The sequence below is a fragment of the Nannospalax galili genome, unplaced genomic scaffold (genome assembly GCF_000622305.1).
Source record: "Nannospalax galili isolate Female #2095 unplaced genomic scaffold, S.galili_v1.0 scaffold229, whole genome shotgun sequence".
Taxonomy (NCBI): Eukaryota; Metazoa; Chordata; class Mammalia; order Rodentia; family Spalacidae; genus Nannospalax; species Nannospalax galili.
The window spans coordinates 5,344,428-5,358,794 of NW_008360328.1; positions in this window are offsets into that span (position 1 = coordinate 5,344,428).

Below are 14,367 nucleotides of genomic sequence, written 5' to 3' on the forward strand. Positions count from 1 at the left end.
AAAAACAAAAAGACAAGATCAGCAACAATAGGGATGAAATGTTTTAAAAATTTTATTCATTATTTTTATTTTATGTGTATGCATGTATTGCCTGCATGTAGGTAAGTGCACCCATGTTGTGCAATTCCCGTGAATGTCAGAAGAGGCTGTTGGATCCCTTGGGACTGGAGTTATGGACAGTTGTTAGCTGCCATGTGGGTGCTGGGATTTGAACCAGGATCTTCTGCAAGAACAACCAGTGTTCTTAACTGCTGAGCCATCTCTCCAGCCCCCTTTACATGGTGGCATATGCCTTTAGTCCCAGCACTTGGGAGGCAGAGGCAGGCAGATCTCTGTGAGTTCAAAGCCAGCCTGGTCTACAGAGTAAGTTCCAGGACAGCTGGGGCTACAGTGGGACCCTGTAAAAAGACCAAAAAAAAAGAAAAATAAAATTTCAAGGGTTTGTAGTTGTTTATGAGACGCCCAAGATGACCATGTAAGAGGAAAAACAGGAACTCTAGGAAGACAAGGCCAATGTCAGGGGGCTTTGCTGGCTCTCATGCCAATAAGGCCCCCTGAGTATCGTCCATAAAGCTCTTTGCCCTTTCACATATTCTTGCTTTTAATGCATTTAATTACATTGAACTAAGGAAGGGTGTCTTCTAAAAAGCTTCCACCTATTTTAGAAAAGAGACCTTAGACTGCTTCATAGACAGGGAGCTGAAGTTGAGGTAGCCTTGCAGCAATGGTGAATGGTGTCAGCATGCACAAGATCCATGCCAACTCAATCAGAAAAAAACCCAGCATAGAACTGGGGAAATGGGCAGCAGGCCCCAACCCTAGCTGAGAAATTATTGGTAGCTGATTACTGCTGGAAAGAGAGAGTGGATTTTCTTTAAGGGAATGACTCTGGATGGGCTGACTAGGCTCCGGCGGATAAACTTACACCAGGAGACATCTGGGTACAAATACTTGCCTGGATAGAATTTAACATATATGACAGAATGCACAAAATCCAGTGAGGGCACGGATGGCGAGGGAGTCTAAATTTGATTAAGATCTATTGTATGAAATGCACAAAAACTCAATGACAATATTGTTTTTAAAATGAGGTAACCAAGAAAGACTGCAACTACATCTGGGTAGCTGACAGGAGGTAGCTCCACAGTCAAACTAAAAGCCACGTAAACATGAGAATAAAGAACAAAGTCTAATAAACAGCTAGCAGAGCCTGCCAAGGTCAAGATCAGCATGGAAGGAGGTACCACAACTACTAGCAACGCCAGCCAGCCTTGCTGATGGCCAGCAGACAGCCAAGGGCAACAAACTAACAAAACAGAAGTCAGAAACAGAGAGGGGGGCTTCAGCCACCTTCTAAACGGGGCAAGCAGCACATGGACAGTGCATGACCAACTCTGGTTGGGCCAGGAGAACATGCACAGAGCAGGGGACCTCTAATTGGCTAATTAATTAAATTACCTTAGTCTATCCAGTTTATGTCATAAGTCCTATAACCACCCCCCAAGCTAGCAGCTCAACAGCAAATATATCTTGGGGCCCCTCCCATATGGGAGCTCAGGGCAGCTCCCACTTGCCTCTCCTTCCTGAGTACCTGCAAGTATTTTTCTAGCCTCTTTTGAAGATGTTCAAAAGACAACTGGGTTCCTATTCTGGCTGTTCTTTAGAAGGACAACCACGGACAAAAGACTCTGGCTTTCTGGTCTGAATAGGTGTTGCTCTTTTCTTCAACTTGAAACATTCCCTTCTTGAAGGAGGAGAGAGAATCATAAGATTGAGGAAACTAATGATACTTATAAGACTCAGGAAGCTCATCAAACTTCCCAGATTCACAAGACTCTCCTTGCAGGTGGCTAAAGCAGGAAATAGCTGCTGGGGAGGAGACTGTTGTGGAAATGCCTACAAGTGGAGCAGAGAGCTCCAGGGATGCAGTTTGTGCAAGCTGTCACCCATGCGGGGGTGCAATTCTCAGTGAAGCAGCTGCTTTGAGTCATCCATACTGCTGTAAGTAACCCCTTCCGATGCTGTTAGCAAACCCCAGAACACACTGGTTCACCAAGCAAGATGTGGGCAGAATTGTGTGTGTGTGTGTGTGTGTGTGTGTGTGTGTGTGTGTGTGTGTCTCGGGGGGGTTGTTCTGTCGTTGGTGTTGTCTGTCTTTGCAGGAAACATCATGCAACAATGGGTGACATGGTGCTTGTGTTCTTTCCTCTTCCCTTAAGCTCAGGCATCTGAGGCACAGCCTCCTTGAAGCTGACAGGCAGAATGTGTGTTGCTCCTTGTGTCTGTTTTCACCTTTATAAATGAACCTTTCTTCCCCTATAATGAAATGTTCATGCAAATGAGCATCAAGTATTTCACAGGACACAGATGGATTTGATTGGTTTGCCCTTTCTGGAGTATCAGCTGGAGAGTGAATCACACAGAACTAATTTTCTTCACCCTTCACTAAAAAACAGAAATTGTTAATCAGCCCAGGTCACTATTTACAAATCCTGGGTGCTTTGAGACTTAAGTCACATATTCTGTTTTCTACTGCTTCCATGCTATTTTGTCAGTATTTTAATCACATTTAAAAATTACACTATCTGAGGACTGCAGAGATGGCTCAGTGGTCAAGAGCATTTGCTGCTCTCAGTTCCCAGCACCCATGTCTGTCAGCTCACAACCACTGTAAACTCCAGTTCCAAGGGAGTGGACACTCTCTTCTGGCCTCTGTGGGCAGCCCCCGCCTTCAACATGTGCACATACACGGACATAGGGATTCACATAAATAAAATAAATCTTTTTTTTCTCCAAAAAGTTACACTAGCCTCCCAAACTGGGAACTGATATGGGAGGCAGTTCCATGTGCCCACATCATAAAGGACACTTAGAGACAACAGAAGTAAAACACATTAAACAGTATGAGAACTGTGGCCGACCAATTTCAAATTAACACACTGCTTATGTCTTACACTAAATTATCTGCAGTCCTTCTGTATATAACTCTTCTGTTGTTGTTTCAGATAAGGGTCTCTTGTCGCCCAGGCTGGTCTAAAACTCACTCGAACTCACTAAACTTCTGATCCTCTTGCCTACACCCCTCAAGTGTTGGGATTGTAGGGGTACACTACCATGCCTTATTTTTATGTGTTGTTGGAGATTGAACTCAGGATTTGTGCATACTAGTCAGGCACTCTACTGATTGAGCTCTATCCTCAGCCCCTGATTTCACTACAAACACTTGAGACACAGGCATTGCTGCCTCTATCTTACAAATGAAGACTAAAGGAGAAACAGCTGGAATGACTCTTGATAGCATACGCCTGAGGCTAGGCTTGATACTCATGTCTCTTCTTTAATTGTAGTAATAATATTCCATAACAGAAATTCATAATCTTAAATATCCCTACAGTGTTACAGATGCTCATATTATACAACAGATGACAAGAATTTTTCCCTTTTGCAAAACTGAAATTACACACATATTAAACAATGGTGCCCCAACTTTCCCTGTGCTCAGCCCCAATGTTTGCATTCTACTTTCTGGTTTTATGAATTTGACTATTTTCCATATCTCATATTAGTGGATTTGCACATTATTTTTATGTTTGTGACTTTGTTTGTTTCATAAGTATGGTGTGTTTGAGGTTTATTCATATCGTAACGTGATAGAATTTCATTATATTTTAAATTTAAATTTAAATTAATTATTATTCTGTTTATGGGTGAGCTTGTGTGCAGGTGGGCACATGCCACAGTGCACATGTGGAGGTCAGAGTGCAACTTTCAGAAGTTGGTTCTTTCCTTCCATCTTTACATAGGTTCCAGAAATTGAAGTCAGGTTGTCAGGTTTCCATAGTAAGCACTTTTACACACCTAATCAGGATTTTCTCACTTGTCCAGGATTGCCTTACATTTTTTAACTTAAAAAAATCATTGAGAATTTCATACATGCATATAAGGTGTTTGATCAAATCTGCTCCCACTCCTCTCCTCCAACTCCTCCCATATTCCCCATCACTTTTTCCTGACAACTTTATGTACTCTTTCTTTTTTTTTTTTTAATTGGGGCTTTTTGCTACTCTAACATTCCCCCCTCTGAAGAGGTAACCCTAAAATCTTTTAGGGGTTAGATAAGAGCTCCCAAATACTTTTGACATTTTTGGCCTTTGGAACCGAGTATGCTGCTAAGAGGCCCAAGGACATTTTGACTTTTAGCCAAGAAACTGGCTACTTTTCTTTGGGGTCTTTTTACCCTAACTGCCTAGCCAGTTCCTACCTCCTATTCTTATCACATCATCCTCTGAAGAGGTTATCCATATTGCCAATAGGGAATTGGGATACAGACCACTCTGGCTTCTTCCATGCTGAACAGGGATGCAGGGTGAGGCAATTGGGGTATCCTTTCAGTGGGTCTATCTAAAAAAATTCCCAAATTGCATAACTCTTAACTGTAGGGAGAAAAGAAAGTCCTTGACTGGTGAATAGGAGATGTGAAGGAGAAGTAAACACAAGAGTAGTTAACACTACAAGTTCTAGATAGGGAACCAAAAAAAGGTCAGAACAGGGCAATTTTTAAATGTTCATATGAGAGTCCATTGGAATTTCTTGATGAGAGCTTCCAAAAGCATCCCTCTATTGCATTCCTCCTCATTTTTCTTTTGTCTGCCAAGGCTGGACTCGAGAGCGATGGACTCAGGATTTGTTTTCGGGCACTTTGATCTCTGTTGGAGTGGCTAGAATCAGTGTCAGTTCCCTCACAAAGGCTTCTAGATAGCGGGAGAAAACAAATTTATCTATCATTTTAAAACAATAGCTGGTTGTCTCCCTTAGCTACAGGTGGGCACTACAGTATTGCAGACCAAATTTGAAGTCTTACATATGAGTGGCACTTTCTGATTAGAAACAAAGTCATCAATGAGAAATAATTGTCTAACATTTTATATGGACTTAAGCCTAATGTCTGGGAAATGTAATCCCTTGAACTTTTAAAGAAATATACTGATCACTTTACTCTTTGGTTATACTTTCCTTTTGGGTGTTTAAGACCATACAGTTGGCCTAAATAAATCAATTTACTTTTATTCTTAAGGTCGTTTGAGGATCAGCTCCTCAGAGGTCACATAGGCTTTCTTTGTTTTACCAATTCCATCTATGTGACGATAAGTCAAAAGTCCTGCTCGACTGTGGCTGGCTTCACTTGGAAGCATGGAGGAAATGTTTCCTCTGTGCTGACCCTCCTCTTTGTAGACTGGACACTGATTCAAGTTCATCTGGTGGGGTCTCCATGGCCTCCCTGAACAAGAGGACAGGTGACTCACTACAGTTATAGGACATTTTGAGAGATGGTCAATAGTCCCCTGGAACTTGTTTGACCTTGGAGGGCAAGGAGTGAAAACTGTCATTTAAGAGTCTCTGACCAGATTAGTATAGGCCTCAATGGCTGTTAAACATCCAAGGTTAGTTCCACCAGTCTGGTACTTTTAATTACCATGTGCTATGTAGATAAAGCTTGGGCAGAATAGGGCAAATGTTCTCAGATGAACCTTGGGTAGACATATATTTTGTTCCTTAAACTAGTTGACTAAAGTATGATCTTAGAAAACTTAAGATTATGTGTCTATTATTTTTGTCTCATCCTTTATATATCATAACAAACCTACACAGACCTTCATCACTTGCTTAGGCTTTGTCGTTTTTTCTATTTTGGAAAATATCTCCATTCCCATATCCTTTTAACATCTTTTACATTCTCATTTTCCTTTTTAATAATTATGATTAGAATACCATTAACAAGTAAAATTTCCATCTGTTGTGAAAATTCTTTTCCTGGGGATACTAAGCAATGTTTATCCCCTTTTAAGGTCCTAGCACCAAACCAATGTTTGATTAAAGTTTTCCCAGGGAACCAGTGATTTACTGAGCTTATACAGAGATGACTGAGGGGTTGCTGAGGTGTATGAGTGACCTGAGGGTATACACACTGGAAAGTCTTTACCCAGCATGGTTCAAGCCTTCTCTTCCCCAGATTATATACCTGTGCTGGATAGCTTTAGTGTCAACTTGACACACCTGGGTTGAGGGAGCCTCAATTGGGGAGTTGCCTTCATTGGACCAGCCTGTGTCTATGTCTGTGAGGCATCTTCTTGATTGTTGTATGATGTGGGAAGGCCCAGCACATTGTGGGTGGTGCCACCCTGGGGCAGGTGGGCCTGTGTTGAATAAGAAAGCAGGTTGAGAAGGGGCCAGGGGAGAAAGCCAGTAAGCAGCATTCCTCCATGGCCTGTGCTCCAGCTTCTGCCTCCAGGTTCCTGCCCTGAGTTCCTACCTTGGGCTCCTGGATGAACTGTGATCCTGGATATGTAAGCTAAATAAACCCTTTCCTCCCCAAGTTGGTAGTGTCAGAGTATTTTGTCACAGCAATGAAGAAACAAACTAAGACAATACCTTAGTCTCCCCAAATCCAGGAGACCATGTGTGATTAGGGCCAAATTACATACACTTGGCTGGGAGGAGTGGCTGGATACTCCATTGAGGGTCCAGTGACCCTGCTTGGCCTTCCTTTAATGAAGGAGCACAATCGTCAACAAGTCCAATTGTGATGATGTTTAGCAATTAAGCACAACTGAAGTTGTGATGATGACAGTTATTTCATGAAGAAGAGACTTCTTTACAGCATCATCTTATTAAAAGAACACGGAATTTAAAAGGGTTTGGTGTTAGGATCCACAAATGAGGGAGAAGGTACATCTTTTATTTTTCTGAGTCTGTTACTTCATTTAGTATAACAATTTCTAGATCCATCCATTTACCTGCAAATTTCATTATTTCATCTTTCTTTACTGCTGAATAGAACTCCATTGTGTAAATGTGCCACATTTTTGTTAACCAGTTGTCAATCGAGGGGCACTTAGGTTGCTTCCATCTCTTAGCTATTGTGAAAAGAGCAGCAACAAACATGGTTGTACAAGTGCCTCTACAATAGGATGAGTCCTTTGGGTATATGCCAAGGAGTGGTATAACCAGGTCATATGTAGGTTCATTTTTAGTTTTTAAAGAGTTCTCCACATTTTTCCATAGGGGTTGCACGAGTTTCAGGACTGCCTTACATTTTAAGGCTGCATAATATTATATTGTATGTATGTTCCATATTTTGTTTATTCATGAATCAGTTAATAAACAATTGGGTTGCTGCCACATTTTGGTTATTGTGTAGAATGTTACAAATAATATGGCTGTAAAAAACATTCCCTTGGGATTTGATCTCTAGTTTTTTGATCTGTACTCAGAAGTGGAATTTCTGGGTAATAACTAATTTTCTTTCTTCGAGTCAGGCCCTTGCTGTTGTAGCCTAGGCTAGCCTTTTACTCCTGGCCCTTCTGCCTCAGAACCCCTCCTAAGTGTTGGGGTTACAGATGTGCACCATCATGTCTAGCAAATAGTTTTTATTTGTTAGGGAACTGATGTACTTTTCATTGGGCCACTGTCAGTTTCCATTCCTATCTGCAGAGCACAGGGGACTTGACATCCTCACTGACACTTGTTGTTTGTTTTCTGATCATAGTATCCTAGTGGGCAGTGCTATTAGAAGCCTTTGTCTTGAGAAGCGGTCCGTCGTATATCAAACTACAGCTCAAAGCACCATGCTGCATCATACTAGCCACTGTTCCAGCAGAGAGCACAGGAGAAGCCAGTACAGGGGCCTGTGTCCTGAGCTTAATGGACCCATCTGTCCTTGGTCATAGTGTTTCACACAGGAGCAGAGAGTACCCATAGTACAGAGCTGTTATTGGATGAACTGGGAACCCCAAGACTGTATGTTGAATCCCTAACTCCCAATGTGATGTTACTGGGCGATGTGGTTTTTTGAAGATGATTAGGGTTAGATGATTAGGTTTAGGATTTGGCTGAGAGGCTTACAATGCAATTAGTGGCTTCATAAAAGAGATGCTTAGGGGTCTGTACTCTTTACACACACATGCATACACACAAACATACATGCATACACATGCACACACACACACACATCATACACATGCGCACGTGCACACACACACACACGTGCTAGCGCACCAAGATGGCCTACCTCTGAAACCCCAAGAGCAGTTGCTCCTCCGAAACCAGCCATATTGGCACCTTAATCTTGGACTTCTAGCTTTCAGAATAGTAAGAGAATGCATTTCTGGTTTTTAAGCCACTTCATCAACAGTTTTTAGAGCAGTTTCAAGCTATTATTGTCTTATGGCTGACCACTGCTTTTTCCCTAAAACTTATCCTGTACCTACTTCTAGTGGTGACACATGGTGCCTGCTATTTAGTCACAAACCTGCCAAGTTCTAAAGCCTCATTGAGCTGCAGAGGACCAGGATAAAAGGCTATCATTAATAATAAATGACAGTAGATGAATAAAGGCTGGACTAAGTAAAGAGGTCTGCAGAAACAAGTCTTAGGAGTGGGGTTTGGAAATAAAGAGTTCTGAGAGTGTTCAGAGCCTAATGTGAGTGACCATGTCATCTGCCTAGAAATAGAAAGCTGGAACATGTTGTATGTCTCTACCCAGTGAGTTTCTGGTCTTTCCTTCCCACTCTTACAGAATAAATTCCCTAATTGTTTCTTAGGCATGAAGGGGATTTGAGGCTGGCTTCACTATGCCATTAAAGTTTTTAAATTTAGCCTTTGCCCACATTCCTGGTAGGAAATGATTTCTGTGCTTTGTGTGTGTGGAGGAAGAAAGGGGTGTGGAGAAGCTGGCTGTTCTCTGCTCACTCCTGGAAACTTTCCCCATTTAGATGAGCAAAGGGAGCAAGGAAATATCCTGTTTCACTGGCTCATGTCGATTTTGTGGTCATGCTTCCTACCTGCTTGTAGATAGGCTTAATGGCTGCAGATACACAAGGGTTAGCTAACAGAAAAGAGGCTGAAAAAACTTACCTGAAAGTACATTAGTTGTTTCTCTGAGCCTAAGGCCAAAATGTAGAATAAAAGTAAATAAATAAGAAAGAAAAAAATGGCTTTTAGGGTTTCAATTTACTGTGACCCAGCCAGGCTAGGCACTGGAGAGAACTGAAATTCTCGTCACTGAGCTCCTGGTTTGTGGCTAAAAGTGTTTGGAAGGTGTGTGGAAAGAGGCAGAAACAGGATACTGCTATTGCTATTACATGGAGTGGACTGGAGGTTGAAAGAACACTCCACAGAGCTCCTTTCCCACCTTTGGGTAAGCTCATTTTGTTCCCTTAATGGGCTCCCTTTAATACTGGGATATTAGACTTGAGGCAGATGGTAAACAAAAACTGTTTGGATTATATCATGATTACTGTTCTTTCTTTTTTTTGCTAATGCTGGCTCCTGATGGCAGGCCTTTATCGTATAATAAGTGGTGCTACTCCATCATCGCTCTGTGTGTACTACCCTGCAGTTCTTTTTCTATATTCTTTCTGCTAATCAGGCTGTGATCTCTTTGCATTAGGGGACCAGATCTCATGCTCTCTGCCATCTCCCACACTCTCCCCATGAATGTCGTATGTATATTCAGGGATAGGTATGGTTTGCTTAAGAGCAGAAAAGGAAAAGCAAAATAAGCAAGAATATGGTGCTAGAATCTCCCTAGGAGTGGGGAAGGGACTCAGGGGACAAGGTGGTGTGTGGCTAACAGGACAACACATATATGGAAAGCTATGAGCTAAGTCACATTTCACAAAGGAAGTTCAACAAGAGCAGGTAGGCAGGCACAACACAGTGATGGAGACACTAGGAGTGAGTCATATTCAGGACTCAAGCAGACAAAAACAGAACTGGCCATGTCCTTATTCACAACAGGCGCCTTGAGGACTGAAGGATGGATTGACAGGAAGGTTAGGTTTTTAGGTCCTAATGCCTAGGAAGAGGGGGTGCATTGAACATGGGAATTTTGGAGTTCATCCCTGGGTTTATATCCCACATTATCTGTGTTACCCCAGAATGTTTACTAAATATCTTGATATTTCGGTTTCTTCATTTGACAGGTGAAGAAGACGACGATGGTACACCTCGTAGGGACATGGAAATTAAGTGGTATAATTCACAAATCCATGTAGCTACCACATAGAGGCATCAAAAATATGCTGGATGTTTCTTGTTTTTTATGACAGTCAACATTACTATTATAAGGCTGAACTATTGCATGCAAAATTGTTGGTATTTGAGATTTTGATGTATAAATATGGACGATTTCTTACGGTGACACTAACAATGCTAGCCAAAAAGCAATCAAATGCAAGGGTGGGAACATTATTTACCATGTGTTCAGGTGATGCTTCAGCTGAATCCTTTCAGCAATGTAGGACACGTGATTAAATCTCCTTGACAGAGGAGAAGAATGAGATTCAGCACACTAACCGGGTCTGTTCCCTACCCAGTCAGGAGCTTCTCCCTAGAGGACTACAGTATCTAATGCACTAAAATGTATGTAGCTATGAATGGAAAGAGGGGAGAAATACAGAATATGGAATAGATAAAATCCCAAAGCTAAATTCTGCTTAACAGAAGTCAGTTTTCCAAATAATGATGGCAAACAATATTTATTGAGGGCTTATTTTATTCTGGACATTTCTACCTTTTTATTTTTTTGAGATGGAATCTCATATAGCTCAAACTAATCTTGAACTCAGTATGTCCTGGAAGATGATGTTGAAGTCCCAATCCTCCTGCCTCTACCCACCAAGTGCCGGAATAACAGGCATATGCTACACCAGGTCCAGCTATCTATATCTATATCGCCATTCACAATTTCACAACAACCCTATGAGATATTATTAGTCCAAGTTTACAAATAGAGAAAGTGAGGGTTTGAATGAGAAATATTGATCACAAGCACATGTATTTGAATGCTTGGTCTCCACTTGGTGGTGCTGTTTGTGAAAGTTTAGGAGGTACAGACTTGCTGGAGGAAGTATGCTGCTAGGGGCAGGATTTGAGAGTTCATAGCCTGGGCTCATTTCCAGTTTCCCTCTCTGCTTGGTGTCTGAGGATGAAGATATGATCTCTCAACTTCCTGCTCCTGTTACCACATCTGCATGCTGCTATGACTCTCTGCCATAATGGACTCTTATCTCTTTGAACCATAAGCCCAAATAAACTCTTCTACAAGTTGTTTAGGTCATGGTGTGTTATCACAGCAACAAAAAAGTAACTGACACAGAAGTTGGTACCAGGAATGAGGTGTTGCTGTGAAAAACCTGACCATGTTTTTTGGAAAACTGTGTCAGACTTTGGAAGTTTGGATTATAAAAGCAATTGAATGCTGTAAGCAGAGCATAACAGGCCATTCTAGTAGGAGCTTGGAAGACTGGTGCTGAGAGTAATGTGGCTCAGGATGTTTCAGAGGAAAGCAAGGACTTTAAGAGCAACTGGGCTAGGGGCTGTTTCTTGATATTTTGGCAAAGAATCTGGCTGCCTTTTGCCCCTGCCCTAAGAAGTTACTGGAGGTTGAGTTAAAAATAGTGAACTAATTTCTATGATGGGAGGAAATTTCAAGACAGTACACTATTGAATCTGTGGTATGGTTATTAATGGTGGCTCTTAAGCAGATCTACAAAGAAAAAGAGCAAGTGGGAAAGAAAGAAATACAAAATGCAGTTTGGAGAAAAAAAAAAAAAAACCCCAGGAAGCTTAATGTTACAGCCAAGGCATGTACTGGAAGACAGACTGTAATTGTTAGGAGATTAGTGCCAGTTAAGGAGAGGCCTCCAGCTGTGCACTGGAACAATGGGAAGGGTACCATCAGGGCAAGACTCCACCCAACCAAGCTTCCAATTTGTGAAAGACAGCCTAAGGTATTTTCTGTTCCTAAAAAGCAATTGCTTCAACATACAATAGCTCTGCTAATGTGGTCAGACTGGGCCAAGGTCTATCCCAAGTTGACAGTAGTATTGTTTGTGGATACTGGCTTTAGAAGCATGAAGGATGTAAGAGTCAGTGGTTTGTGGATTCTTCCTCTGCCATTTAAGAGAGCCACTGAGGCCAGGAAATGTGTGGCAGGAGAGTCCCTGTATAAAGAAATCCCCGGGGGCCATTGGGTGAAGCTGTGAAAGTGAAGCGTGAGTTGCAGTGGAGTCCCCAAGATGCTGGAATACCAGAGCTATGGGACATCTGCCAAGGAGAGCTGCAAACAGGGAGTGGAACCAGAGAGAAAGCGAGAGAGCGAGACAGAGCGAGAGAGCGAGAGAGAGTGAGAGAGAGCACGAGAGAGCAAGAGAGAGAGCGAGAGAGAGCGAGAGAGAGCGAGAGCGAGAGAGAGCGAGAGAGAGCGAGAGAGAGCACGAGAGAGCGAGAGAGAGAGCGAGAGACAGCGAGAGCGAGAGAGAGAGAGAGATTGCAGGCTGCGAAGCTGAAGGGGCTGAGCCACCAAAACCCTTTAAAACTAAAGTCCCAGACACTGGACGTAGAGCCACAGGGTTCAGAGTTTGCCTTGCTGGGCTCTGGTCTTGCTTGTTCCTTATTTCCTTACTATGTTTTCGTTCCTTCATTTTAGAATGATAATCTGTCTTCCGTGCCATCACATATTGGAAGTATATAATTTGCTTTTTTATTTTAGATGAGGTTACAGATAAGGCATTGGGGGCCGGGGAATAGAGTGTGGTGGTTTGCATGAGAAATGCCCCCTGATAGGCTCATGTATCTGAATGCTTGGTCCAAGCTGGTGGTGCTGCTTGTGAAGGTTTAGGAGGTCCGGCCTTGCTGGAGGAAGTATGTCACTGGGGATGGGCTTTTAAAAAATACACATTTTTATTGATTCTTTGAGAATGTCATGCAATGTATTTTGGTCATATTCAGAACCCTCCCCCATCTTCTCTTAAACCCCACCTCCCTACCTTCATTGGAGAATATGCCATTATTTTTTAAAGGCCTACTGAGTCTAATTTGTGTTTCCCGAATAGTCTGGGTTGTAGGTCTATCATTAGAGGCAGGCTTTGAGAGTTCATGGCCTGGTTCCACTTCCAGTTTACTTCTCTGCTTGGTGACTGTAGTTGAAGATGTGGGCTCTCAGCTTCTTGCTCCTGTTGCCGTATCTGTGTGCTACCATGCCTCTCTGCCATGGCGGACACCTATGCCTCTGAAACATAAGCCCAAATAAACTCTTTCTTCTGTAAGTTGCTTTGGTTGTGGTGTGTTGTCATAGCAGCAGAAAAGTGACTAATACAGAAACCAAAGCACAAAGAGTTACACTATTGCTGAGGGGCAATTTGGATTCAAGCTCTAGCTCAGAATGGTTCCTCTATTGGTCAGACTCAGCAGAAGAGAGGACATTTCAAGAAATGAAGAAGGAATGGAGAGGTGACATGACTGAGTAGGAAATTCTAGGTATGTGGCCTCAACCTAAGAGATCTGAGTATTTTGTTTCTATTTTATGGAAGTCAGTTAACACAGCAGTACCATTAAACCTAAGGTAGACTACTGAGTTCCCTTGAGAGTGGTGAGGTGTCTAAAGTGGAAGGTAGATACTGTGTTAGGTCTGTACCCTGGAGAAGCCCACAGACATGCTGTGGCCCCACTCTTCTTCAACTGCTGCCCCAAGTAGGCAGCTTTTCTGCTGAGAACATACAGATAATACCAACTGGTAATGGTTGGTTTCCTTTTTAATATCTAACATTTGCATGCCAGACCATACTAGTTTTATACACACACACACACACACACACACACACACACACACATACACACACACATACACACACACATACACACACACATACACACACACATACACACACACATACACACACACATACACACACACATACACACACACATACACACACACATACACACACACATACACACACACATACACACACACATACACACACACATACACACACACATACACACACACATACACACACACATACACACACACATACACACACACATACACACACACATACACACACACATACACACACACATACACACACACATACACACACACATACACACACACATACACACACACATACACACACACATACACACACACATACACACACACATACACACACACATACACACACACATACACACACACATACACACACACATACACACACACATACACACACACATACACACACACATACACACACACATACACACACACATACACACACACATACACACACACATACACACACACACACACACCACACACACACACAGATACATACACAGATATACACAGACACATACAAACACACACAGACATACATAGATACACACAAAGACACATATACAGATACAGATACACAGAGACATAGACAGATGAACACGCACACACACACACACAGATACATACACACAGACACACACAGACACAGAGACACACACATGCAGACACCACAGACACACACA